Below are 26,498 nucleotides of genomic sequence, written 5' to 3'. Positions count from 1 at the left end.
TTTTATGGTTACAGAGTAAAAGAGGTAAAATCGAACTTTCGATAGACATCGAAGCTCTGCATGGCTCAGGTTAACTGTGGCCATTCGAAGAATATGACCCCATCACATCAACTGGCTTTTCTGCCGGGGTGACTCAGTCCCAGTTGTGGTAGTAGCCTTCTTCCTCATTGGGTCTCATCTGTTTACACGAGTGTTGAAAACTAGACTTTTGAGATTATGTAGAACTTCGTTCTTTGAACCAATGACCTCTCAGTATGATGGGAGGGGAGCAGAGAGGCTTCCAACAGAGAATGTTTGGGCGTCGAACTGCAGTGTCTGCATTCGCTTCATAACCAAAAGGAAACTGCCGAATCTGCTGGTCGGGCAAACGTCGCCTCCTCTACAGGCCAAAATAAAACTAGTCTCTGTATGTCCCACTTTTCAGAGATAGTCGCGGGACTCGGCCGTTCGGTACAGGGTGTCACATGAGACACCGCTCAGCCGTCTAGGTTCCAAACTTATTTTATTTGCCTACCAGTTTCGGCGTTTTACTACGCCATCTGTAGGCCCTTGGCCGACATGTAGGTAGATTCCACCTTGGTTGTGGTCCAAACAGGAGCCAGCAATACTGGTATTAATTGATTTCTGCTTGCTATTGCGATCTGCCATCATCTGCCGACCAATTACCAGTATTTCTGGCCCATGTTCTGACCACAACCAAGGTGTAATGTACGTAAACGTAGTTCAGGGGCCTGAAGATGGCGTGGTAAAACGCCGAAACTGGTAGCCAAAGAAAATAAGTGTGGAAACTAGACGGCTGAGAGATGTTTCATTTGACATCGAATATTAAAATACCTTGGTTAGTAGTCGAGGGTATGGTGGAGCGTCGCACGTCGTTCGGAAATCTAGGAGGGGGGCTTCTACGTTCCAGCTAGCTTGTATGCTTGTGATCGGATAAAGGAATGGTTGTAGTGAAATAAAAACAGTGAACATGTCTTAGCGCTCAAATGAAGATAAGTGTGGGCTTTCCAAAATATGGCATTAACACGGTTTGCGAGCACCACAGACGGCACTACATGCTCTTCTACGTGGTCCTGGACCGGCCACAAGGTCGGCGCGGCTAGACAAACGCTGAAAGATCGTTTGTACGTGTGAACGCATTCCACACGTGGTCGATGTGATGTAAGTCGGGGGAATGGGCAGGCCAGCTCATTCGCCGAACGCCATTTCGTTCCAAGAGTTGCTCTCCTTGCTATGGTCGATGCGGTCACGTGCTATCATGCATAAAGTTTTCAAAGATTTGGCGATCAGTACGCTAGCCAGCATTATACTTCCCCACACCAGGACACGTGGACCACCGAAATGATCACGAGCGACACAGACCTTCAAATCTTTGAACACAGACACTCGCCGATCATATTTATTGTGACGCTGTATTACTTCCCCACGTGCGTCTGTTGAGGGGTGTATTTGGCCGTAGCTTCATTTTTATGGATGACAATGCATCGAACAGTACAGAAAAGAGCTCTTGGAACAAGAGAATATCCGGCGAATGGACTGGCCTGCTCGTCCCACCGACTTAAATCCCAAAGAGTACGTGAAGACGCGTTGGGGAGACGCATTCCAGCACCAACGTCCATCCAGCAGTTGTCGAACGTGCTGGTGGAGCAATGGAACTCCCCTCCCCCCCTCCCCCACCACTACCACCACAAAAACTCGTTACCAACCTAGTGGGCGGCATGAGAACACGCTGCAGAGCGTGCTCACAAACCCTGTTAAAGAGAATGTCCCGCTATTTTTGTTATGTCCAGGGGACCTTTATAAGTCGCGCTAACCATTATCTGAATAAAAGAGTCATTTTATTCGTCTCACTGCGTATTTCTTTCAGTTACCTTCTGAAGGCTACTGCACTGTAGCAGTTCCTTCTACGTGTCGCAGTTCCTTCTATGTGCATTAATGGTCGCGATAGAGGGAGCGTGATGGAAACTAGTTAACCATGAGTGTTATCAGGTTTAGTTAACTCGATGAAATCTACTCGTGTTTTCAGCCGAGCCGCGGCGTCGCGCTGTCGCAACGTTTCGACGAGTTTCCCATTCGTCAACTTCAGCCTGAAGCTTGCATTCCCATGTACACATGTTCTGGCTGCCACCTTTTCATACTGATCTTTTTTGCGGCAGTTTTATGGCTTTCAGTCATCTCCAGTAGCAAAGAAGTTAGGATTAATGGATAATAAGATACTTATGCGATGTTAGAATTATATTAATACCTTCAGCTGCTGACAGGCTTTGATGCATATCAACGGGGACAGGTGAAAATGAGTGCCGCGACCGGGACTCGAACCCGGCATCTCCTGCTTACATGGCAGACACTCTATCCATCTGAGCTACCGAGGGCACAGAGGATAGTGCGACTGCACGGACTATCTCGCGCACGGCTCCCGCGAGACCCACATTCTCATCTTGAATGTCCACACACTACATTCGTTGTGTCCCACCCCAACACATTCATTACTCGTGGTAGACATTCTTACTAAGTGCCGCACTGAAGAAGGAGGTCATGGCCGGTGTGGACAGAACTATATACTTATATCGCTATGGTGTCTGTTCTTTCGGAGATGTCCGAAAGAACAGACACCATATCCATATAAGCTCGTGCGATGTTGTTTGTACGTCCCACCTTCTTTACAAGTCCAGGGGACCATCACAAATCGCAGTGACTTCAGTGTGTTGTTGTGGTCTTCAGTCCTGAGGCTGGTTTGATGCAGGTCTCCATGCTACCCTATCAAGTGCACGTTTCTTCATCTCCCAGTACCTACTGCAACCTACATCCTTCTGAATCTGCTTAGTGTATTCATCTCTTGGTCTCCCTCTACGATTTTTACCCTCCACGCTGCCCTCCAATGCTAAATTTGTGATCCCTTGATGCCTCAGAACATGTCCTACCAACCGGTCCCTTCTTCTCGTCAAGTTGTGCCACAAACTCCTCTTCTCCCCCAATTCTATTCAATACCTCCTCATTAGTTATGTGATCTACCCATCAAATCTTCAGCATTCTTCTGTAGCACCACATTTCGAAAGCCTCTATTCTCTTCTTGTCCAAACTATTTATCGTCCATGTTTCACTACCATATATGGCTATACTCCATACAAATACTTTCAGAAACGACTTCCTGACACTTAAACCTATACTCGATGTTAACAAATTTCTCTTCTTCAGAAACGCTTTCCTTGCCATTGCCAGGCTACATTTTATATCTTCTCTACTTCGACCATCATCAGTTATTTTGCTCCCCAAATAGCAAAACTCCTTTACTACTTTAAGTGTCTCATTTCCTAATCTAATTCCCTCAGCATCACCCGACTTAATTCGACTAAATTCCATTATCCTCGTTTTGCTTTTGTTGATGTTCGTCTTATATCCTCCTTTTAAGACAATGTCCATTCCGTTCAACTGCTCTTCCAAGTCCTTTGCTGTCCCTGACAGAAGACTGTAACTACTGTAATTTCTGTTCACCTTATTGCGTATTTCTTTCAGTTACGTTTTCTGCTGTTCTGTAACTCTTCTCTCTGTGTACGGTCCAAGTAGCTATGTCGTTGGCAGTGTCACATCATGCGGGAGTTCCTTCCATCCTTATGTTATGCCCACCGGTATACATGTGCTAATCGTGAATTCCCAAATCCGGCGACTCCCCAGCAATCTCCGGGTCACGATTTTACGCGGACTTAACGCTGGTTGTGGGCCACACATCCCGTTGGCGGGGCCAGCAATCGAACCGCCGCCGACCGATACGTCGGCTGGGCTCGGTACGGATGTTTGGCGGCGGTGCGCATTGTCCGCGGCCATTGTACGGCCCGCCTCATTGTGCTGGACTCATCCCGCGTCAAGGACAGCCGACGCGGGCAGTGGGGCTCGTGACAGAGATAACATCGCGCTGCCACAGCCGCCGGCCGCGGGGTTAAGCCCCGCTCACACTGAGCCGCCAGCCGATTGGCCAGTAGCGAGTCCACTCATCTCTAGGGAAAAACTGTGCCGGCAGGTTATAAAGACCAGGAACCAAAGTAATTTTCACTCACCGCGCGTAAGTGGCTGAAACGTGGTAGTCAAGGAAGGCAGGATTCGGCTACGATTGTGGACGGGGCCGTAGTCCATACACTATTGGTTCCATTTTGCAGTTACACACATTTATTTTAAAACGGTAATTCCACACTCAGCAATTAATAAAGATATCACACGTTGTCAATGAAAGAATAAACAACTGTGTAATTAATAGTGCTTTGAGTGCGTTACAATTTACCAAATGAACATAAAATACAGACACAGCAAGTAATGTCTTAATAACAAGCCAATGTGATCCCAATTAGAATTTTAAGGTAAGTGACCACAGCTACGGCTCAAGGCCTTTAACGCCAAGAACGGCAATTATAAAGAAAATTTAACAAACATACTATAAAATAGCAATGAAATAGCAAAGGTTAATTTAAAAAGACAGGCAACTGATCACGAAACGGGTCAGATAAAAAGATGGTAAATTTGGTAGCACAACCATTAAAACCTGCTGTAACGCCAAGAATGGCAATTAAATAAAAAATTTTTTTAGAAATACGTAAAACTTTGAACATAGCTGCTAAGGTTCAGTGGCCGTGTCAGAATTATATTGTAACAAATAAGCCCTCAGTCACAAATATTAAGTCAAAATTCACCTGGTTTAGACGCTACTATGAGCGTTGTCTTCAGAATTAGACTAACTGTTCTAAAACATATTAGGTATATAGTACATTAATAAAATTAAAGTTTGTACTGACTGGAAAAGATGCAGTACTTACGAGGTGCATTCAAGTTGTAAGGCCTCCGATTTTTTTTCTAATTAACTACTCACCCGAAATCGATGAAACTGGCGTTACTTCTCGACGTAATCGCCCTGCAGACGTACACATTTTTCACAACGCTGACGCCATGATTCCATGGCAGCGGCGAAGGCTTCTTTAGGAGTCTGTTTTGACCACTGGAAAATTGCTGAGGCAATAGCAGCACGGCTGGTGAATGTGCGGCCACGGAGAGTGTCTTTCATTGTTGGAAAAAGCCAAAAGTCACTAGGAGCCAGGTCAGGTGAGTAGGGAGCATGAGGAATCACTTCAAAGCTGTTATCACGAAGAAACTGTTGCGTAACGTTAGCTCGATGTGCGGGTGCGTTGTCTTGGTGAAACAGCACACGCGCAGCCCTTCCCGGATGTTTTTGTTGCAGTGCAGGAAGGAATTTGTTCTTCAAAACATTTTCGTAGGATGCACCTGTTACCGTAGTGCCCTCTGGAACGCAATGGGTAAGGATTACGCCCTCCGCTACGGTCGCAGGTTCGAATCCTGCCTCGGGCATGGATGTGTGTCATGTCCTTAGGTTAGTTACGTTTAAGTAGTTCTAAGTTCTAGGGGACTGATGACCGGAGATGTTAAGTCCCATAGTGCTCAGAGCCATTTGAACCATTTTTGAATTACGCCCTCGCTGTCCCAGAACATGGACACCATCATTTTTTTGGCACTGGCGGTTACCCGAAATTTTTTTGGTGGCGGTGAATCTGTGTGCTTCCATTGAGCTGACTGGCGCTTTGTTTCTGGATTGAAAAATGGCATCCACGTCTCATCCATTGTCACAGCCGACGAAAAGAAAGTCCCATTCGTGCTGTCGTTGCGCGTCAACATTGCTCGGCAACATGCCACACGGGCAGCCGTGTGGTCGTCCGTCAGCATTCGTGGCACCCACCTGGATGACACTTCTCACATTTTCAGGTCGTCGTGCAGGATTGTGTGCACAGAACCCACAGAAATGCCAACTCTGGAGGCGATCTGTTCAACAGTCATTCGGCGATCCCCCAAAACAATTCTCTCCACTTTCTCGATCATGTCGTCAGACTTGCTTGTGCGAGCCCGAGGTTGTTTCGGTTTGTTGTCACACGATGTTCTGCCTTCATTAAACTGTCGCACCCACGAACGCACTTTCGACACATCCATAACTCCATCACCACATGTCTCCTTCAACTATCGATGAATTTCAATTGGTATCGCACCACGCAAATTCAGTAAAGGAATGGTTGCACACTGTTCAAGTAAGGAAAACGTCGCCATTTTAAGTATTTAAAACAGTTCTCATTCTCGCCGCTGGCTGTAAAATTCCATCTGCCGTACGGTGCTGCCATCTCTGGGACGTATTGACAATGATCGCGGCCTCATTTTAAAACAATGCGCATGTTTCTATCTCTTTCCAGTCCGGAGAAAAAAAAATCGGAGGCCTTAGAACTTGAATGCACCTCGTACAAGTCACATATTAAAAAAGATCTCAGCCGGAAAGGTGACGTCATGAACAGTTGTGAGATGGCGAGCTGCTAAGGGCTGCTCGTAATGTGAACAATGTACTATGTACCTAATATGTTTTAGAACAGTTAGTCTAATTCTGAGGACGACGCTCATAGTAGCGTCGAAACCAGGTCAATTTTGACTTAATATTTGTGACCGAGGGCTTATTTCTTCAAATATTAAAAAAAATACAATAAAACAGCAAATACAACAGAAAATGTTAATTTAAAAGACAAGCAACCGATCACCAACCAGGTGAGACAAAATGATGGTAAACTTGGTAGCACAATCATTTGAACCTGCTCTAACGCCAAGAATGGCAATTATATAAAAAAAATTTTAGAAACATACAGTAAAACAGCAAATATAATAATAAAACACAAGGGCCAGTCACAGACGGTGCACCAGGAATCGACCTCTGAGTAGGGCCGGCAAAAAACACTTTCGCGAGTGATGAGACAGGCAGCAAAGAGTTGCACTCACTTCACAAGATGGTAGCTCAGACTAGTGGCAGTCTAACGAATGACTAATGATAATCTTGATGAGACTACTACCCGACTTCCAGTAAACCAAATGCAAAGATGTAAAGATACGCCAAAGCCGGAACCGGCAGTCTGGACTCCGCCAGTGGAATACTGTGCTTAGAGCGCCCGGAACGAGAAAGGAATCACTACCATCAGAGCAGAAAAATCGTAACCACCTACAATCAAGAAAGCTGACAGAACTACACGCCTCACCGGACGGGCAGCGGCAAGGGGAGGAAACGTACACTGCCGATACATAGACTAACACCCAGGGCGGGTAACTGGGGCGTTAGCGGTTGCGAGGGAGGAAAAATACCGCTGGTTGAACTTAACAAATAGTAACAAACTGAACGCAAAAAATAGTAATTAGAAGTCGTCCAGGAAAGCTAATCACATCCGCCGTTCCCAAGCGCCCACCCGCTCCTCTTCGTCTCGGCAACACTACGAGCAGCAACACGAATCCAAGTTACTGGAGAATCGCAAGATCTCACAATGGTGGAGGTTTCTCCACCTGAGTCCAAATGCAGTCAACTTAAAGCTTGCAGGATCCGGTTTACGGCGAGGTGATGCAGCCTCGTGACCACAGGCCTTCGATCCGGCATTCCATGCACGCCGTCAGCAATTCTGACGTGTTTTCGCACTGCGTGGACCTGGCTCCTCCTATGTACCCGTACCGAACTGCACACTCACATGACTCGGAAGAACAACAACGTCGCCCCATAGATAGGGCCACAGTTACTACATAGCCGGCCGCGGTGGTCTAGCGGTTCTAGGCGCTCAGTCCGGCACCGCGCGACTGCTACAGTCGCAGGTTCGAATCCCGCCTCAGGCATGGATGTGTGTGACGTCCTTAGGTTAGTTAGGTTTAAGTAGTTCTAAGTTCAAGGGGCTGATGGCCACAGATGTTAAGTCCCAAAGTGCTCAGAGCCATTTGGACCATTTTGAGTTACTACATATCAATAACCGCCGCTGCTGCCACTAGCGGACAGGCAACGATTCCGAAACCGAGTGGCGCCAGTCAATACGAGAAGAAGACAAACAACCGCAACCATGTCAACAAAACTATACGGTCTGGCCTCCAACACAGGACGGAAACCTACAGACAGCACCAACGCGAGCCGCAGCACGGCTCAGTGGCCACAAACGCACACACACTGGAGTCGAGTAGGCTTATATAATGCATAAATACATGGTCTTGCAGAGATACGATCTCTTCGGCCTTCCAGCCGGTGTTAAGAGTCTGTGCACTGTCTAATCAAAAGTGTCAGGACGCGCCTATGTAATGCGGAATTGTCCACTAGATATCACGAAAGGCTGACCATACACGATAAAAGAATGCGACGAGTATCAGATTCTCAGTAACAGCAGAATGGGTCGGTCAGTAAAGCAGAGTGACTTCCAACGTGAAGTAGTTGTTTGGTTGTTTGGTTCGTTGATGTGGGGTAGGCGACCAAACAGCGAGCTCATCGGCCACATCGGATTAGGGAAGGATGGAGAAGGAAGTCGGCCGTGCCCATTCATAGGAACCATCCCTGAATTTGCCTGAAGCGAGTTAGTGAAATCACGAAAAACCCGAATCAGGGTGGCCGGACGAGGTTTTGAACTGTCGTCTTCCCGAATGCGAGTACAGTGTGCTAGCCACTGCACCACCTCCATCGGTAGTGAACTAGTCATTGGATGTCGCCTGAATAACAAATTTGCTGGGGACGTTCCAGCCGTTCTACAGCAGCCAAGGTGACTTGTTGTGACTGCGATGAGAAAACTCGAAGGAACAACCACAGCTAAACCAAGAGGAAGCAGATGCATGAACTGACGTACAGGGGCCATAGAGCGTTACAGAAGACGGTCGTAAAATATCTCGTGAAATGAGTGGAAGCAGCTCAGCTGACGGAATGACTGTTCGTAGTCGGCTGCTGAACAGACATAACACTTTCTTCAGGCCTGCTGATAAAATAGGTCAAACTTGTCATGTCTGTCAAAGGTAACATACACGTTAGTGGTCGAGCAGCTCCTCATAAAGCCACACATTTATATGGTGTAAAGAGCGACGCCAGACGGACCATGGATGACTGGAAACGAGTGATTTCGAGTGACAAATCGCGATGTAGCCTATGGCAATCCGTTGGAACGTTTTGGGTCTGAGCTAATGCTTGGACACGTTACGTGCAGTCGACGTTTTTATAAATATTGGGAATTCAATATACTGATATTTAAAAAACTATCACTATCTGCTTACGATATATCGAAAAATGTGTAGATACATCGGTATATCGACGTTGTAAATATAGACGTACTTGCCTACAAAAATATCGGATGTACATTGTAAATATACTTCCAGCTTTACCAGTGTACATTTAAATATTGATTTATTATTAGACATTCTCTATATCAACAAGCTAGCAGCCTGCCCATTCCCCTTAGAGCAAGAATTAAGAGGAAAACTATGCATTTTCTTGTTTGCCGGGAACGACTTTGCTAACAATTGTGACTGCATGTAAGCGGCACAATAAAATGTATCCGTCGTTCGGTTTCGTCACATATCGGATTTGTCTGGAACACTTCATCATTTTTTTTTTTTCTACCGACGCCAGCGACCTAGCACTTGTAGTGTCAAAACTGCGTGCTGAAGCTCAGCGTTAAGACCAATCTTGTCATTTAGATTTTTGTTCATCATTTTCAGCAACTGTTTCCGAAGAATACCCTCCCCAGTGCAGTCGGACTTCTTCTTTTGTGCCACGTATACTTGCTTCACACAGTCGAAGAAAAAGATTGCACGGGATGAAAGCTCAAAAAGTAGTAAGACTCCTTCACATAGTAAAAGTAAAATTATGTCCTACTAAAATTTCAAAAGAACAAATTTAAACATTTACCAAAAATTGTGGAACAAATATAATATGAAATAAATGTATCGACACGATATTGCCATTTTTATGTCGATGTATCGATATATCCGGGGAAATGATGTAGAAGATACGTATCATTATTTGTTGAAAAATGTAGATATATTGATATACCGATATTTCGTCAACAGCCCTACAGCTGACAGCGAAGTACGAAGGATGTAGTTTGCAGTATGAGAGTGTTTTTCGAGGTTAAGGTGTGGTTCCCCAATTGTGCTTAAGAGAATGTTAAATGCTGAACGATATGAGTACATTTTACTGCGTACAGTAGAGGAAGAGAAAGGATTTAACATGACACTGCAACCTGTCGTAAGATAGCCTCTCCTTTACCCAGTGGGTGACCTTTGGAATAAGTTAGAACGGCGACTTCGGTCCAGGTTCTGCCGCCCAACACCAGTACCTTCTTGAGGAAGCGTGGGGTTCCATTCGTCCACAGACATTGAGATACCTGTTCAAATAATTTATGGGAATGCAGTTGTCAACCTGCCGATGTTTCGACCGCTGCACATCCTGTCATTTTCAAGGCAAAACTGCAGCAAGTAAGCAAGTAAGGAAATTTAAAACCACCGTTTGTGTGGATATCCCGGAAAGAAAACGCGCGCACACACACACACACACACACACACACACCCACACTGTAAACACCGACGCCATCTTTGGTTGTGTGATGGCGCTAGTGTTACCAAAGTGTGTGTGTTTGTGTACGTACGTGTGTATCATCTTTTCGCAATTTCTCTGCAAACCAGGGTCCTAAATTCTCTTCCACAGCACTTGCTGTAGTTCTGCCTTGAAAAATGACAGTGTGCACCTGTCGAAATATCGGCGGTTTTCGACGTCACCCGGCTGTGTTTCCGTAAGTTATTTGAACATTGATACATACAGGGAGAAACATCCGCAGCTTGTGGTCTCGCGATCGCGTTCTCGCTTCCCGAGCACGGGGTCCCAGGTTCGATTGCCGGCGAGGTCAGGGATTTTCATTATTCATGAAAGTGGCGAGATTGGACTGAGCAAAGGTTGGGGATATGTACTGGCGCTGATAACCGCGCAGCTGAGCTCCCCAGAATCCAAGCAACATCAACATCATCATCATCAGAGGGAGAAACTCAGATTCAGACACCTCATTCCACGTGCGCCTCAGCACGTTTCAAGCCGTCGTAATCGTGAAGGGCGGACACACCCCTTGTTAACGTCCACTAACAGGTGTACAGATATTTTTTACCAGATAATGTACGGCCATGGCTCCTGTAAAGCCGAGTTGGTTTTACTGCCGCGTCGACGACACATTCGTTGTGTGTCCACATGGTGGTAGAAAATTGGGTGAGTTCTTGGAACACCTCAGTAGACAACATCAAGTTTACGATGTGCGTTTAAAAAGTCCTTGTCCTTTATTGCCGTCCATAATCCTGGTAAACGCAATAGGTGTCTCGGTCACAGCGCATAAAGGCAAACAACTCGTACGGATCTGTACTTGCACGCTCTGCTCCACCACTCGATATAAAGGCGCAAGTGTGTAAGGAGTTTGGTTCATGGAGCAGAATCTGTCTTGTCCAAAAGTTGCCAAAAATTTCAGGAAGTATACGCAAGCAAAACACCTCGAAATAGGAGATAAAAAAAGCGTTTTTCCATTCTGCAGCTCAGTCTCAGGGCCGATTAGTCGGCTGCTGAACAGACATAACACTATCTTCAGGCCTGCTGCTAAAATACGTCAAACTTGTGAAGTCTGTCAAAGGTAATATACACCTCAGATCTCCCGTCGTTTACAAAATACGGCGAGAGTGTAGACAGTATTACGTCGGGAAGACAGTTGATCGACAGAACTACATCGGTTTGTAGCTGAGAGGTGGCTGCGATACAGGCGTTAGCTGATCATACCTTAGGAAATGGAAGGCAAATTGCATCAACGACAACTCTGTCATGACGAAGACTATTGGATTCTGGGATATCGTAATTGCAGAACACGTAGCCATCGAAACAGTTGACAACAGTTTCAGTAAAGACGGCTGTTTTCAGATTAGTATAGCACGCAGCACGGCCATTGCGACCTTTAAGTGGGATCCGCGGAAGTGGTATAAGAAAATTACCCTATCTGGCGATGGGCTGAAACCCAGTAACCCCACAGTAGGTACCACAGCTATAAAGAACGATTCAGCTGCCCCTACCAATTGGTTTTATGTAACACCCAACACCTTCCAAAACCACGCATGAGATTCATGTATTCTCTCACTGTCTATGTGCAAGCTAGTAGTCCTTCAGGAAAAACGAACAGGACCTTTTTGTAGTAAATTTAATGTAGTTTAGAATTATTCAAGAAAAACATGTTTGAAGGTAACTCTAGATCGTTTTTCTTGAATAATACATAGATTAAGGCCTCTAGCGTAAACTTTTCCCAGTAAAAAACTTTATCTGCATTAAATTTCCTACAAAAAGGTCCTGTTCATTTCTGTATTATTAAGAGTTTGCATGCACTAGGCGAGACAATATGAAAATCTTTTGCGTGGTATATGAAGGCATTGCAGGTTGCATAAAGTCCAACAGTAGGGCCAGTTGAATCACCCTGTGTTAAGGGACGAGGCATCACACAGCAGTGGGTACCAGACGATGACCAAGGACTACCTGTCTGAGAGCCCATAACTAAACAATGACGTGACTTAATACCAACCAACTAAGAAGGATAATACTCAAAGGACTACGAATTTCTCATTGTTTCATTTCAATTCCTGTTGCAACTTGCGGGTTTGTAGTGCATTCTGAGGTGAGTCATAAAAAAAGAAGGCACATTAGTTTTTACGTTCCCGTCGAGGACGAGGCAGCTAGTCGGAGCACAGACTCGGACTGGCTGGGGTGGCGAAGTCAACCAGGTGTCTCCTTCCCAAGAGAACAATCGCGACATTCCCGTTACTCCTTACAGAGAAAAGAAACAAAATAAAGCTCGATGACCGAATGCAGATTTGAATACTGCGCCTTCCGAATGCCTAGTTTATCTTATCGCAAACTTTGTCTATAACCCCTCGATATGAAATAAAATTCAAATAAAAAATTTATCTGCAGAGTATTTCTGGAGCAATAATAAATTGCCTGAATTTTACAGTCTACATCTCAGTTTCATTTATTTTCAGTAACCGGTTTCAGCCAATACAGGCCATCTTCACATCTAAAAATCTGTTCGCAGCAGCTGTCGCGTTTCGTCGTAGTAAATATTTCAGGAGCTTCTAGTATATACTAATTCGAATAAAACAATCTACAAATTTGGGTCGAATTTTATTGATTATATAAAGCTTTTGGTATTGCAGTTTGGCTCAAATGGCTCTGAGCGCTATGGGACTTAACATCTATGGTCATCAGTCTATTGCAGTTTATATGTGTTTAATTATCGTCATAATTTTTGTTTTGATGCTAAAGTTGGGAAATTGTTTTTGAGTTTACATAATCGAATCTTCCAGCTTTATTTGAAAATTCTACTGTATCGTTTAGCAAGCCGCACACACTTACAAACGCTGAGCATGTCAATATGCTATTTGTGTACCGATTTTGTGATGGGAACGCTGCTGCTGCTGATAGAGGAAGTGGTATACAATTATCCTAGCCGCAGAGTATTGTAGTTTACTCGTGTTTTCGCTAAACGCCGAGAGACTGCTGCATCGACTGAACGCTTTCTATAAACAGAACCACCTCGTAATGTTGTCACACAAGTATTGAAAATGTGTTTCTTGCACTGTCTCGTATGAAATACCCGTAGATGTCTCGTTAATTCTCTGAAGAAAGGTTGTAGTGTATTGTTTACGTACATGTCGTAAGTTATAGTTTGGTAAAAAAAACTATACCGAATAACTTACCTTCTACTAACTGCACGCACATCATACTCACATGCCGTACGGAGGATGTTCACCTAACTGATAAGAATTTTAAGAATTTAAACGTCGATTGTTCTGCGAGTTCGCGTACTCTGACAAATGAGGCAGTATTTCTGAGAAATCAGTATTTCAGGATAAATTTCTCCATCACGAGCAAAATATTTCGCTGCTGACTTTCCCAAATTCCCGCGATATCGAACCATTCGAACAGCAAAATAGCTAATGCTGACGGAAGAAGGGGCGATATAAAATGAAGACTGGCAAAAGCAAGAAAGGTATTTCTCAAAAATTGGAGTTTGTTAAGATCTAATGTAAATTAAAATGTTAAGAAGTATTTCTGAAGGTATTTGTCTGGAGTATAACATTGTACAGAAGTGAAACGTGGACAATAGACAATTCAGACAAGAATAAGATAGAAGGTTTTGAAACATGGTGCTAATGTAATTGGAGAAGAAATTAATTTACGGCATAACTTGACTAAAAGAAGGGATCGGTTAATAGATCACATCCTGAGACGTCAAGGAATACTCTGTTCGTTAAAGTAAGGAAGCATGGGGAAGGTAGAGGAGGGGGGGGGGGGTGTAGAGGAAGACCAAACAGTAAGCAGTTTCATACAAATGCAGATTGCGGTTGTTGTGCCGAGATGAAGAAGTTTGCGCGGGTTAGTTTAGTATGTGGACAATTATTGAACTATATGAAATAAAAACTTCGAATCTTCTGAACGGCTTGTGTTAGGACGTTACAACTGCACGGCTGGCGGTGGGGCATGATGAGAATTAATATGCGCTTTATTGTTTGGTTTAGCGACGAAGCCCACTTTCACTTGGGTGGGTTCGTCAATAAGAAAAACTGGGGCACTAAGAATCCGCATTTCCCGACCGAGTAGTCTCTTCACCTTTAACGGGTGGCTATGTGGTGTGCAGTGTCCAGTCACGGAATAATCAGTACGATATTCCTTGATGGCACGGTGACTACCGAACGGTATGTGAAGGTTTTGGAAGATGATATCATCCCCATTACCCAAAGTGACGCTGATTTCAACAAGATATGGCTCATGCAAGACGAAACCCGAGCCCACTGAAGAAGGAGAGTGTTTATTTCCCGGAGAAGCACTCTGGCGACCGCATTCTGTCTCTGGGGTACCCAGAGGCCACTAGCATGGACCGCCATATTCTCCGGCTCTGAACTCATGCGTCTCCTTTCTGTGGGGCTACATTAAAGATAATTCATGCAGCAATAATCTCAGAACCATTGCTGAGCTGAAAACAGCTGTTCAGGAGGTCATCCACAGCATCGATGTTCCGACACTTCAGCGGGTCATACAGAATTTCGTTATTCGTCTGCGCCACGTCTTCTCCATTGCTGGCAGGCATATCGAATACGTCATAACCTGAATATCTGTAGTGACGTTTACATGCTGAATAAAGTGTGTGCACGCTGTTGTTCGAAACTAATTTATGTTTCTTTTCATATAGTTCAATAATTGTCACCCTGTACATGAAGCCTGTCTTCGGACCGAACACCACAACAACAAACAACATCGAGCCAACAAGATTTTTATGCTCTTCTTATGAAGAGACTGTCTGAATTAAAGAACGACATTTTGTCTATGGAGTGCGTGACTGATTATTTTGTAAATTCATAACCGGTTTCGGCCGTACAATGACCATCTGCAGATTCTAAAGGCGGCATACACTGAACACAGGTTCATGCGTTGTCAAACTGTGTCATAAACACGTGATTGCGTCTATAAATAAACAAAAAATTTTTTTACAGAATATAATAAGGTGGCACCTTCTAGACAAGAATGGAATAGGGAAGAGAGTGGCTGTGCACCATACAGCGACTTCCGGAATTTGTACGTATACGTTGAACTGAGCTGCAGCACACAAAATTACCGCCCGTGTGGTGCCGACGCAGCTTTCATGCGGAGAAGCTACAGCGCCATTACAGCTTTGCATAGAACTTGTTCGCGGAGCTGTTCAGAACTTTCAAACCTTTCCCCGCTGAGGAAGTTTGCAGTCGCGCATAGGTGCGGCAGCCCTCGAGGAGTGGAATTTTGAACCGCGCTCCGTGTTTGTCCCGGCCGGCGCGGCGGCGGGTTCCCGGCCAGTGGCCGGTGGAGCGCCCCCGACCTCTGACGAGTCCCCGGGGTGCGGCGGCCGCTGTCGGCGCCTCCTCCGCCTCCGCCGCGCCCCGCGCTATGCTAATGCCCGCCCGCCGCCATGTTTTATTCATGGGGCAGGTTATCGCGGCCGGTGGCCGACTGGCCGGCCGGCCGCTGCTATCAATCAGACCGCCAGCGAGCGCCGCAAACAAGCCCAGTTTTTCCGGGCGCGGCCAAATCCCCTGGCAGCTAGGCAGCCCAGCTGTACGTTACGCGCGAGGTGAGGCTGCTAAATGGGCGCTGCCGGAGCAAGAACGACCACCTCGGCCTTCCATACAGTCGGAAAACACGCGTCTGGCGCCCGAGGCGGCCTGATATACGACACGGTCCTGTACGTGTTCTCGACCCCTTGGGACTTGTCCAAAATGTGCAAGGGGGAGAGGTCTTCTCTTCCTCTCTCACCCCGAATGTGGGCAGGTTCTGCCATACTTTGCTCCCTCTTGATGCTCTCGTATATTCTACCAGCTTCACTTTCATTCATGAATTCCTGTCTCGGTCATCCTCTCTTCTTTCCCCGTCCCCCCTTCAGAATAAACGTCTTAAATGAAAAACCTAAACATCTTGAAAAATTAGCAGCTGATTTTGCTGCCAAACGTAGCAGAGACACTGATACGTCGTGACTTGCTAGCAAACTACACTGACAGAAAAAAAAACCAGAGCACCAAGAAGGAGTTGTGCGACATAAAATTTGGTAGATGTTTTTCTACGTCCTGAAGATGTTGTCTATTCAAATTTCGTGTCAGTGGCATAAGAGTAGCGCTATAAGGATGCAAATCGGCTTTGCCTTAAATATAAGCTGTAACAGTCGTGAGCGTTAGCTAGGTTTCAGGCTGGACCAGGTGAGTTGATGTTAATCAAGCATGCCTTTAACGCACAACAGTCGCCATCATCATTACCACACTGAGATTGAACTAGGTCGCGTAACACGGCTACAAGAAGTTGGATGATCCTTCTGCGATACTGCAGAAAGTCTTGGCAGAATGTAGCCACTGTACGTCGCTGCTGACAGCGCTCGTCACGAAAATGTACGGTCGCAAGAAGACTGCACTCCGCGCTACAGAGACTGAAGGCCATCGTGAACGACATACGGTTCTGGTGCATCGCACTGCATCTGAAGCAGCAATCTAAGCAGCAGTTGGCACCACAGAGACACAACCAACGCCGCCCGGAGTGGCCGAGCGTTCTAGGCGCTACAGTCTGGAACCGCGCGACCGCAGGTTCGAACCCTGCCTCGGGCATGGCTGTGTGTGATGTCCTTAGGTTAGTTAGGTTTAAGTAGTTCTAAGTTCTAGGCGACTGATGACCTCAGCAGTTAAGTCCCATAGTGCTCACAGCGATTTGAACGATTTGAACACAACCAACTGTCACAAAACGGTTACTTCAAGGACAGTTCCGAGCCAGACACTCTGTAGCGTGCTTCCACTCACCCCAAAACACCGCCATTTGCGACTTCACTAGTCTCAAGCGAGAGCTCACTACTGCATGGTAGGTTCTAGGTCTGTTGTGTTTTGTGATGAAAGCTGGTTCTCTCTCGGTGCCAGTGATGGCCGTGTCGTGGTTGGAAGGAGAGTCTGCAACCAACCTATCTGCGTGTTTGACCCGCTGGACCAACAGCTGGAGTTATGGTCTGGGGTTCGATTTCATACGACAGCAGGAATCCTCTCATGGTTGTCCCATGCACTGTGACATAAAACTTGTACGTCACTCTGGTGATTCGACCTGTTGTGCTGACATTCAAAACCACTATTCCATGAGATGTTTTTCTAGAGGTAACGCTCGTCCACATACCACTGTTGTATCCCAACATGCTCTACAGGGTATCGACCGGTTGCCTTGGTCTGCTCGATCACCAGATCTGTTTCCAACTCAGAACAAATGTGACATCATCGAAAGACAACTCCAGCGCCATCCAGAAACACCATTAACCGTCGCTGTATCGATCGACCGAGTGCAACATGCATGGAACTCCATCCCAAAAGCTGACATCTAGCACCTGCACAGTACAATACATGAACGTTTGCATTCTTGCGTTCAACATTCTGGTGGTTACACCAGTTATTAATGTATCAGTATTTCACATTTTAAATGGCTTATCTCGCGCTTAACGTTAACCTGTGCTCAGGCAATGTTGACATTTAAATACGTTAGCTAGGCAAGTGTTTGCCTGAAATTTCGTTACTGTACATTAATTTTATGTTTTTCTGTTGCGGTTTTTTCTCATCTGTCACAAATAACTTGCATCATGCCAGTCAGGTTTACTTGATGCCTAGGCGACATCGTTCTTCTAGTAGTCCATTTCTTTTATTTAGCCGAAGGTCTGTGCTTCACTTTTGTATCAATTTTCGAAACAGTCGGCTGTCCCCTTAATTCGTTCCAAGTCTTTCGTTTGGTCTACCGAACGATCGCATACTCACGATCCTAACAACAGAACTGGTGGCGGTGTAGTATTGTATGTGGTTCTTTAACTTGTGCAGTAAACTTTCCCACAACCACAACAAAATATCTGTTTCTTCCATACACCTACACCATTGCTGGCTATAAAGTTATTATCCAAAGTGAACTTCGTAATGCGTTTAATGCGCAGTTGCAATTTCATAAACATACGTATTAGTATCAGAACACGGTTCCACCTTCAGTTGGAAAAGCCTGAGTCGTCCACACGCATCGGACAGATAAACATGTTAAGTGTATCCGAATCACGTTTTGGCGCAGCTGTAGGAAATCAATAAGAGCGACAAGCAACGAATCTGACATTACCCATTTCCTAGTTCCCAAACTTCACAGAAGCTATCCTGCTTACTGTGATGTTAATAAAGCTGCCCTATAAAAGCAAGAACTTAAGTTCGAGTCCCGTCTCTGGATCTCTCTAAGCCGACGTGATTCCTGTATTTTCCCGTTTGTCAATGACACATACTTTTGTATAGGGCGAAATTGTGGAGATATTGTTCTTTTCTTTACTTCCACAGCTATTATAAATTGTAGAAATGTCGTCATGAAACATCTTAAGCTGCTTCTAAATTTATTTTAATTTGGTTGTAATTTACACTCTATTCATCTACTTCTACATGAGGAAACATTACATATAAATACTATATTTCTGATATTTTGGTTTTTAATCTGTATATGTTACCCCTGCTGTTAGTAAAAATCTGTGCTGTAAAATAGTATTTCACTGAAACACGTCACAAAATAAAAAAGAAGTTGACAATCTTATTTTATCGACGCTGGATCTCGTGAACTCAACGGCCATTAAGAATTATTGGTGACAAACACAACCAGCTACGAATATTTTTGAAATGCTTTACTACAGTGTCATAACTGGCTTCGGATTATCACCCCTCCCCCTTCAGACGGGGATGTTTTGGTCAGCAGCAGTGCAGGAGTGGACGATATACTTCTGCCAAAAACATCAATGTAATCAGAAACGTTAGCCATCTGAAGAAGGGCACGATAGCCCGAAACCATTGAAGACATTTAAATAAAGTATTTTAAAAGTATTTGTGGCTGCCAGCGTTATTCATCAACAATAATCTGAACAGCAGCTTAAGGTGATAAATGGGCAAATTTCGGAATCTCTATTTCATCTTTTACCCCTTTGCTTTTCAGTACTTAAAATTCTGCTGAGAGTCTCTTCTCGTTTCGACCTGAGTAGAAAGGAGTATGTGACTTCAGCAAAATGCCCTTTTAATAAAAAGTTGTGATCCAAGAGATAACTTAATACTATCTGGCCAGGGTTTCTCAGTCATATTCAAGTGAAGGAGGTGTTTTCATTGTGCAGTGGAAAATACTGGAACATATGCGAATATCTTAACAAATTCAAGACCGCGATTACTCCTCCGTTTCTCAACAAATTTTTTGAGTGTATACGATCTCCCCTGTAGGCAGACCACGAGCAATGAGAATGAGAACTTCACACTGAAAGCCTAATGTCTGCCCACACAAGAACTTCAGTAACAGTCACAGCGAACGTAATTTGGAAACAGCACGCTGTCTCGAAGTTTCGCCAGCACCACTTGCCTTGAGAACGTAAAGACGTGCAAAAAGTTCAAAATACTTCTGCTGACGGCAGTTTGGCTTTACTACGACTAATTACTCTACTGCAGGTTGAATTCGTACTGCATTCAAGAATGGACGCAAGAATGTACATAAAAGCACGTGTACAGACAGAGTATGCCTCCCCCCTTTTCCTCCTCATCGGTCCGGCCCTCCCTCCCCCCATCTGCCGCCCTGTCGGCTGTATAGTGCTGTTCTAAGTGTTGTGTGTCCTCTGTCAGTGTAGCGAACAGCCACCATACTGTCGCTAGTTGTGTTTTTTTTTTTTATCTCGTGCGAACAGAAACAAGACTCAAACTTCCTGGCAGATTACAACTGTGTGCCGGACCGAGACTCGAACTCGGGACCTTTGCCTTTCGCGGGCAAGCGCTCTACCAACTGGGCTACCCACGCACGACTCACGCCCCCTCCTCACAGCTTTACTTCTGCCAGTACCTTAATTGGTAGAGCGCTTGCCCGTGAAAGGCAAAGGTCCCGAGTTCGAGTCTCGGTCCGGCACACAGTTTTAATCTGCCAGGAAGTTTCATATCAGCGCACACTCCGCTGCATAGTGAAAATCTCATTCTAGAAACAGGACTGTCGCCGTGTTTTTTAGTTGTGCCTGTCTATTTACTGTTTTAATCAGCATCGCCGACCGTTTTGTTTTTATATTTTCTTCGCATCTTTTTATGTTCTCATATCTCGTAATTCTGTTTCTTAACTTTCCTGTAGGCTTCAGATCGGCGTATTATGTTGCTGCGAGACCATCCCCTCCTCTGGGGGGCAATCTAAATCCAATAAAGAAAAAATAAGACCGAGTATAGCTATGGTTTCATATACGGTTGGGCAAGGAAAATAATTCGTTAATGTTTTAGAAAGATTTCTGACTGATGATACTCAATTCAAAAGTAGTAACGAATAACAGCTTTATGCTTGTCCCATGATGAACCACATGGTATACCAGTCCATGACACATGAAGTTCAGAATAGAAAATAAAAAGCTCTGTACATGCCTGAGTACTTTAAGCAATAGTAGCCCAGTGAAAGAGTGTTGAAACCAGTACGCTAACCTCACAGACGAACGAATGAAATATCGATACCGTAGCAGCAGCAATGGAACACGATCTACCTGTTTGACCAACGGGAATTTAGTCTGAATATGCGTGAAGAGACACCTACAGATCTGAGAATGTTGCAAACAAAATATTACGCCAAGCTGCAAGTGCATGGCACAGGCTCACCGTAGTTCTCGTAGCGTGACTGTAGCTATCAGAAAATAATCTCAATTGAAATGAACAGAGTCCATAAGGAAGCTCCGACACCAGTGGTCCGCAGCAAGATGCAGGCAGGAACCGAATAGACTGCACTCTGTTGCACAGTACACACAAACACACGAGTCGACCTGCACAGCCCTCTCAGTAGGTTCTGCACACTGTGCCTCCAGAGTGATGCGTAACTGTACTTTACCAGTCAATGTCAGAATGTGGTAAGTAAAATCATACTTAAAGCCATCGATAGCATGGGTACAGAATGTCTTAAAAAACTAATGTATTGTAGAGTAGCTTCAACCTTTGTAAAAATAAAGTTTTAAAAAATGGGCAGTTTGGTATCCAGAAGGGTTTTTAACGGAAAATGCTATATATACTTTCACTAATGAAATATTAAATGCTCTGAGTAGCCGGAAGTCACCCGTTGGGATTTTTTGTGATCTATCAAAGGCTTTTGATTGTGTAAATCATGGAATACTTCTAGATAAGCTCAAGTACTGTGGTATGAATGGGGCAGTGCTCAAATGGTTTAAATCATACCTAACTGGAAGAGTGCAGAAAGTTGAAATAAGCAGTTCTCTTAATATGCAAAAAACTGGTGATTTCTCAAACAGGGGAACAATCAAGATTGGGGTGCAGCAAGGTTCGGTCTTGGGTCCTCTGCTGTTCTTAATATATATTAATGACTCGCCATTCTATATTCACGACGACGCAAAGCTGGTACTTTTTGCCGATGATACAAGTATAGCTATCACACCCAACAGACAAGAATTAACTGGTGAAATTGTAAACGATGTTTTTCAGAAAATCATTAAGCGGTTCTCCGCAAATGGGCTCTCATTAAACTTTGACAAAACACAGTATATACAGTTCCACACAGTAAATGGAATGACACAATTAATAAATATAGACTTCGATCAGAAATCGGTAGCTAACGTAGAATATTAAAAATTTCTAAGTGTATGCATTGATGAGGGGTTGAACTGGAAAAAACACTCTGAGGATCTGCTGAAACGTTTGAGTTCAGCTACTTATACTATTAGGGTCATTGCAGATTTTGGCGACATACGTCTCAGTAAATTAGCTACCACGCCTATTTTCATTCTCTGCTTTCGTATGGCATCAGATTCTGGGGTAATTCATCATTGAGTAGAAGAGTGTTCATTGCACAAAAGCGTGTAATCAGAATAATTGCTGGAGCTCATCCAAGATCATCCTACAGACACTTATTTAAAGCGCTAGGGATCTTCACTGTAGCCTCACAATATATATATTCACTTATGAAATTTGTTATTAACAATCCGAACGAATTCAGAAGTAATAGCAGTGTACGCGGCTACAACACTAGGAGAAAGGATGGTCTTCACTACTCAAGGTTAACTCTAACTTTGGCTCTGAAGGGGGTAAATTAGGCTGCCACAAAAGTCTTTGGTCACTTACCTAATAGTATCAAAAGTCTGACAGATAGCCATATAGCATTTAAAAGGAAATTAAAAGAATTTGTTAATGGCAACTCCTTTTACTCATTAGATTAATTTTTGGATGTAGTAAGTGGGTACTTTCCCCAACCCCCACCCCCCCCCCCCCATGTAATATTTTGTGTAATGTAATATCTTTTATAGACACCTTTTATTAACCTCACGCGTTCCACATCATTACGAAGTGTCGTATTCATGATCTATGGAACAAGTACTAATCTAATCTAATCTAATCTCATCTCTAATCTTCGAAACAGACTCGCGACTCGGAACTCGTATAAGTAAGAAGAGCTTGGAGACATTTTAATAAACGAATTTCACTGTGGAACCAATGCGTTTATGTTGGGAATAATGTACGAAGGAATAGAAATATCTCTGCATACCGTCCTTGGGAAATTAAAGTTCTTAAGATGAACTGCTGATGGCCTAAAGTGCGCGTCATTTATGACGGCGGCCCAGTTTAGGTTCGTTCTACTCATCTGACGTCACAAAGCACAGCCAGCCAATGAACAGAGAACGACGTTGCCAGAGCTCGACTGCAGTGCAGAGCACTGACGAGTGTCTTCAGTTTTAGAAACGTTCAGTCATAAATAAAGTAATTGAACAAAAGCAATGTCTTGATAGCAGACTTTCTTTTATAGAAAGTTTGGAAAAAGCATTCTTTATACCAATTGCTTCATATTCTATTAATTAATTAAACCAAACAAGCAATAAGCCTCCTAATTCGGGCGATAGCAAGGAAAGGTGTTTGTATCATTCTCACTAACCGCTTTTTCGCAATAAAGAACAGCGGTAATTGTTTATTTCCTATTGTACTTGGACGAAACGTGAGTAATTCATAGTCATACCAACAGTGTTTGTCGGTATTTTGCGTGATTTTTTAAAGTCCTCCGGGAGATACATTGAGCGACGAGCTGCGTCAGCGTAATGGTTAGCGGGTGTGGCTGCTGAGCGAAAGGTGCTGAGTTCAAACCTTGTTCTGCGCTTAATATTTTTTTTATTTAAAAACAATATCGAAGTGTCTTACTTGAAGAATTTTATTCGTTTGAATGTAATTTTATGAAATTTCTAGTGGGAACTAAAATCGACCACACGGAAAGTATACGCTATGGACTTTTACCTCTGCAAACTCTTCAAAATTTCGTGCAATGGTTTACTACATCTAATGCTGCACAATAACTGCGTTGAACATCGAAACAAAATTAAGTCATTTATGGGGGGTAGGTGTAAGTCAAGAAGATGTGTAAAAATCAAGTTTTTGGGCCAAATAGATTTTATGAAATCAAATGATAAAGTGTGTCAAAGCAGTCGAAACACCATGTGTCTGCACAGGCGAGCAGTGTAATGATAACAAAATGGCGCACATCGCGGACTGCGGGGAGCACGTCTCTGTAGCAGTGAAAGGGTTAATGCGGCCGTGGTGGCTTCACTTCATAAACTGCCCGCTCTCCCCCAAAACGTAGGTTTGCGAACTATACTATACTATGGCGCTGCTTCTGCTGGCGCGTACAACTGTCAACGCAGCGATCTCCCGCGTGTGGGAACCGCCAAGATAAAAGAATTGAACTATTGCTCCGTACGAACTCGAGTATTACTCAACCAGAGTCCAGTATCTCAAAAAGTGCAACCTCTCGCTCTATCTTTTTATTTCTATCAGAGACGTGAGACACCATCGTGCCAGCCGCGCCTTCCCCTTTCACAGCGAGGGCGCAACGGCGGCTGTCCACAAATTTAGGCAAGCGTTGTCATAAATCCCGAAGTACTGGTGGCTCAGTCGAGTCCCGTAATCGGCCGGCGAGCGCACCGAGACGAGGTTTGTGATTTACTTACAGCGCTGGAATTAGCGCGGCGACATTTCGGATCAGCGCGCCACCGGCAGATATTAATTACGGGCTCAGTAATTAGCGATGCTGATGAATAAGCAATGAGCGCCGCTTGCCGCGTGTCGGCCCCTGCGCCCCCCGCTTCCCGCCGTGCACCGCGCGCCAGCGGGACGCCGGCCTGCCCCTGCCACTGTGCCCTGACACGCACTGCCGTGTCCTCCACGTGGGACGCCGAGTACCGCCCCTCCTGGAGAAAACTAAACACTCCGTGAACGAGTAACATTCCAGGGTCAACACCCACACTAAAGGGTACACAAAACCATATGGTAGAACATAAATACTTATAGAGATAGTAAGAGGCCGCGATAAGATGTAGTGCACCTCACTTCTGTGTTGAAGAATCAATAATCGAAATCCAAATTTTAATCGGAGGAGAATAATTACTTTTCGTTTCAGAATAAAAGCAGTCTTGTTTGCGAAATTGTTCAACATCAATGACGCGTTTCGCCCTTTTGGGGCATCATCAGATTGTGCAAAAAGTAGCTGGATATGTAACCCATACGTCATAAAATCATATAAAATAGAAAATTGGTGCAACACTAACTGGATATAGTACTGGTGTTTTACTTCTCGGACGGTCTAATCGCAGCCGAATGCAACACATTTTTTGTACCATACACGTTTCGCCTTTATTGTTTGCAAGGCAACTTTAGTGGCCTGGAGGACGTTCATATTTTTGTTTCTACTACTGTTTAGTTAACATTCATTTACAGACACAGACAAAAAAATGTTTACATACACGCGCCTAATCATACCAAAACAAACCAGTTCACACACACACACACACACACACACACACACACACACACACACACACACACATCACTGATATAAACACACATCGCTGCGCAGGATTAGCGGAGCGGTCTAGGGCGCTGCAGTCATGCACTATGCGGCTGGTCTCGGCGGAGGTTCGAGTCCTCCCTCGGGCATGGGTGTGTGTTTTTGTCCTTAGGATAATTTAGTTTAAGTAGTGTGTAAGCTTAGGTACTGATGACCTTAGCAGTTAAGTCCCATAAGATTTCACACATACTAAACTAAAAACCTAAACACACATCGAATAGTTGGTAATAACTTTAGGCAGTTGGCAACACCATCCAAAACATCACATTAAAGCTAATGTTCAGTTCCAACTGCTGTGAAAATAACATTTCAAATGGCAGTAAGCAGGCGAAGAACAGCTATAGCGAAAGGAAAAAAAACACATATTGATCAGCATCAACAAAATTTGGTTCAAATGGCTCTGAGCACTATGGGACTTAACATCTGTGGTCATTAGTCCCCTAGAACTTAGAACTACTTAAACCTAACTAACATAAGGACATCACACACATCCTTGCCCGAGGCAGGATTCGAACCTGCGACCGTAACGGTCACGCGGTTCCAGACTGAAGCGCCTAGAACCGCACGGCCACACGGGCCGGCAACAAAATTTGGAAGGAGAACTTTATTAACTACATCACAGAGAAGCAAACAGTGCCGCAATCGTGTATAACCTCAATATACAACTGCTTAAATATAAACTAAAAATATAAATAAAAATATGTGCATATTCCAGACCACTGAAGCTGACTTGAAAATAATAAATGCGGAACGCACATGGGACAAAAATGGTATGTTTCTGATTAGATGTCACGAGGACAATAGTTAACTACACATCACAATATTATACGCACATGAAGACGACAGCACTACAAAAGCCAAAGATGTTTAATCCAGGGAGAAGTTTGAGAGATAAGTATTGTGTTTATAGTAACAACTCAAACCAAACAACATGAATTACATGTTAATGATAACAGCCGGTTGCTCCGACAAACCCCAGTGCAAAATCATCTGACTATACACAATCTGATCATAACTATCCAGACACCTTTATTAAATGCGGAATTGACCACCAGATGTCACGTCAGGTCGATCCGCCAGTATAACAGGACGTGGCGATTAACATGTATGAACACAAGCAGTAACAGCAGGATGAGTCGTCAGGGCAGCTCAGTGACTTCGAAAGCGGAGTAGTCATTAATTGTCACATAAGTGACAGATGCATCAGGGACATTTCAAAGTTGAAGCA

At 44.4% G+C, this 26,498-nt stretch overlaps 1 protein-coding gene across 1 annotated transcript in view; it reads left to right on the top strand.

Annotated features, from left to right (window-relative positions):
* LOC124787880 (neprilysin-4-like) overlaps window positions 1–26,498 on the top strand; it is a 726,210-nt gene that overhangs the window by 150,603 nt on the left and 549,109 nt on the right. The window lies entirely within an intron of this gene.

This window comes from Schistocerca piceifrons, chromosome 3 (assembly GCF_021461385.2).
Source record: "Schistocerca piceifrons isolate TAMUIC-IGC-003096 chromosome 3, iqSchPice1.1, whole genome shotgun sequence".
In the NCBI taxonomy this organism is placed as follows: Eukaryota; Metazoa; Arthropoda; class Insecta; order Orthoptera; family Acrididae; genus Schistocerca; species Schistocerca piceifrons.
Note: the sequence above shows the minus strand (reverse complement) of the source record. Positions and strands in the feature narration are given on the sequence as shown.